A 3,883-nucleotide genomic window follows, 5' to 3' on the forward strand; every position below is an offset into this window, starting at 1 on the left:
GAGACTAGCCTGGTCTACATAGCGAGTTCCATGCCAGTTGGGGCTACAGAGAGACCCTGTTTCAAAAAAGGCCAAAAAAAAAAAAGAAAGAAAGAAGAAAAAAATCCTAAAATTCAAACGGATTCACAAAAGACCCCAGATAACCAAAGCAATCCTGAAATCCTGAGCACAAAGAGCAATGCTGAGGGGATTACCATACCATATCTCAAACTCTATTACAAATCTATAGTCATAAAACAGCATACTACTGGCACAAAGATAGACACATAGATCAATGGAACATATTGAAGACACAAACATAAGTGCATGCAATTTCAGCCATCTGATATTTACAAAGGTGCCAAGAATACACACTGGAGAAAACACAGCATCTTCAACAAATGGGGCTGACAAAACTGAATTTCCACCTGTAGAAGAATGAAACTAGATCCTTATCTTTAACCTTGCACAAAAGTCAGCTCCAAATGGATCAAAGACCTCAATGTGAAACCTGAAACTCTGACACTGCTAGAAGAAAATATAGGCATTACAGTACAAGATATAAGTGTAGGAAAGGTCTTTCTAAATTGGACATCAGTTGCTTAGGCATTAAGATCAACAATCAACAAGTGTGACCTGATTAAACTGAAAAGCTTCTGCACAGCAAAAGAAAGTGCCAATGAAATAAGGAGAAAACCCTCTGAGTGGGAGAAAATCTTCACCTGCTACATATCTGACATAGGATAAATATAAAGAATATCAAAGAACTTAAAAAACAAAGAAATAAGAAAATAAACGACCCAATAAAAAGATGGGCTAATGACCTGAACAAGAATTCTCAAAGAAAGAAATAAAGATGGCCAAGAAACACCTTAAAAAGTGTTAAACATTGGGGGCTGGAGAGATGGCTCAGCAGTTAAGAGCACTGACTGATCTTATAAAGGACCTGGGTTCAGTTCCCAGCACCTACATGGTGGCTAACAACTGTTCATAACTCCAGTTCTAGGGGAGTTTGACACTCTTTTCTACTGTATCATCTACCATACTGAGCATATACACAAAGAAATGCAGTTTTTATACCTAAAAGATGCCTGCACTGTGTTTACTACAGCACTATTGACAACAGCCAAAACATGGAACCCACCCAGAAGATGTTCAGTAAATGAATGGATAAGAAAATGTAATATACTTGGGCATGAGAAGAATGAAATCCCATCATTTGGGTAAGAAGAGTGGAACTAGAGAACATCATACTAAATGAACCGAGCCGGACACGGAAGATGAGCAATATCAGTTTTCACTCACTATGGAAACCAGCACGTCTGTAGAAGCACATAATGGAATAGTGAACACTGGAGATGGGGAGAGTGGGGAGTAGGTAAGGCAGGGAGAAGTTGAGAGGCACTTCTTTTTTGTTTTTAATTTTAGTCTTTGACATGTTCATAATGTGTATGACACATTCTGATCACACTCATCCCTCTACCCTGACTTATCCTCCCCCAGCACCCCCTCCTTGCTCCCACCTACTCCCATCCCACTTTCATGGCTCTTTGTTTTGTTTTTGCTTTGTGACCCATTGTGCTGACTATTCCTGTGGGATTGGGTGTGAAACTGTCCACCAGAGCATGAGCGACTCTCCAATGGCTGCATCACTGAAGGCAATAGCTTCTCCTCCAGCCATCCTCAACTGCCATTTCCTCTGAAGGGTGAGTCGGGGTGGGGCCCCATGAGCCCTTTCCCCTCTGTGGCTGAATATTTATGCCTCAGTCTTGTACAGGCCCCTTGGCTGGCAATTTCAGATGTTATGAGTTGGAGAGTGCCTTGGCCATGCCTTGCCCACAAGCCAGTGTTTCAAGGCCTTCCTGCCTGTCATTCAGTTGGTTTGTTCCTTCCTCCCCAAGAGGGAATCTGAGAGACAGAGGGTCTGAGGAGGGGATTGGGAGGAGTCCTAGGTAGAAGAGTGTGTGGATATGATCAATGCCCAACCTGCATGTGTGAAACTGTCACAGTGTTTGAGGACGATGGCTCAGTCACCAAGTGCCTGCCACTCAAGTGTGAGGACCCGAGTTGAGCTCCCCGGCACAGACATAAAAGCCAGGTGCAGTGCACAGGTCTGCCCTCTCAGTGCTGGGAACTGTGGTGGGAACAGAGATGGAGGATCCCTGGAGGTCACTGGCCAGCCAGTCTAGCCAACATGGTGAGCTTCAGGTTCAGTGAGAGACTGTCTACAAAAGAAGGTGGAGAGTGAGAGAAAACACCCACTGTCCTCAACATGCACATAGTCACGTGCACACTCCCACACTCTCATACTGAACCCCTCCCCAACACACCCACCCACACACAGACACACACACACAACACACCACAAACTAATACAGAGCTAGCTGGGTATCTGCAGACTGGATTCAGTTCCTCATTCTGCCACCACGTGACTGGTGACTTTCAGGAAGTCACTTTTGCCTTTCCCCTTCTATAAAGCAGGATCTGCTGAGGTCCTTTCCAAGTCTGCATGAGTCATGACCTAGCATTCTCAACCAAGTTATAGTGATGTGCTTAACTTAAAGCTATGGCTCTCTGGTCCATCTCTGAGACTCTCTAACACCCTGCCATCTTACCTCTCAGACTTCCTAGGATCAAGGAGATCAGATCTTATTCCAGCCCAGGTCTGCATACCCCTCCAGTCATAGCAGGGTGAGTCATTCCCCAACATCTCAGCTTTCAAGCCAGCCTAGGTCTCTGGGATCCTTCTCTGGCACAGACTTGCAATTTTGAGCTCTGGCCCTGCCACCTTAGCTCTCAGACTTCCTCAGGTCAGAGAGATCCTATCCCATCCTGAATCTGTGTGCCCCCCCAGCTTTGGCATGGTGAGTCACTCTGCTGTTTCAGCTCTCAGCCCAGTCTTCCCTGCAGCAGACTTGTGGTCCTGAACTCTGTCCCAGAGACATTCCTGTAATCCTGCCATTTGAGCTGTGTGTGCCCCAGACCTCTGTACTTATACCCTAATCTACCAGCCAACCTGCTCACCTAGTAGCCCTATCCCTGCCCCCTCCCCGCCCCACTGATCCAGGTCCTGCTGCAGTCAATCCTAATCCTGAAATCTCAATTTAAAAGTTAGACCTGTCGCTAGCTAAACAGACCACTTTTCACTCCACTTGTACATCGAGATAAAGTGGTACGCAAACTGAATATCAAAACTATGGCCCTGATATTTCACTAAGTCATATGACGAATATTCTGTTTTGCAATGCCTGTATCCTCCTTTATTGAATCTGCTAACACTTCTCTTGGGCAACTTGTTTCCTGTATGATCTGTGATTTCAGTATTGAGCTCTTTTACATCTGTTTGTGGTGAGGCTGGTTTGCCCCAGCTTGTAGTGTTGCCCTCCGTGGGGTTTTAGCTTAAAACATGGTGCACTTACCTAGTACTTGTGCTAATTTCTTATTTTTATTCAATGGTTATTAAGAGTCACATCTGCGTGGACACAGATCTTGACTCCAGGGACAGTTCTAGAATCGCTGGAACACTAAACACAAGACTAATAGTCTGCTCCATCTACATCAAGTAGAGGTCAAGTTCTGGACACAAGCTATGTTGACATGGGGTGTTTCTCAAGACAGGCCCTGCTGTGCTTCCCTGGTCCACACAGGGCCCCGCAATGCTTTTCCTTTCACGGTCTCAGAGCCAGCAGCCTAGTTCCCCCTCCCTGAGACTCTAGGGATGGCAGTTGGGATTGGAGGCACACCTTGTGAGATGCTCATCCCTCGAAGGTTATGTGGTATGTGTGCGTGTGTGTGTGAGTGTGTGTGTGTGTGTGTGGTTGCCTGTGTGTTTCCATCCCTCTCCCCTTTTTTGTAGGATTGGGACTTCTCTGTGGTTTTGTACTTGGTCAAAAGTGCTCGTTCT

This window comes from Nannospalax galili, unplaced genomic scaffold, assembly GCF_000622305.1.
Source record: "Nannospalax galili isolate Female #2095 unplaced genomic scaffold, S.galili_v1.0 scaffold936, whole genome shotgun sequence".
Lineage (NCBI taxonomy): Eukaryota > Metazoa > Chordata > Mammalia > Rodentia > Spalacidae > Nannospalax > Nannospalax galili.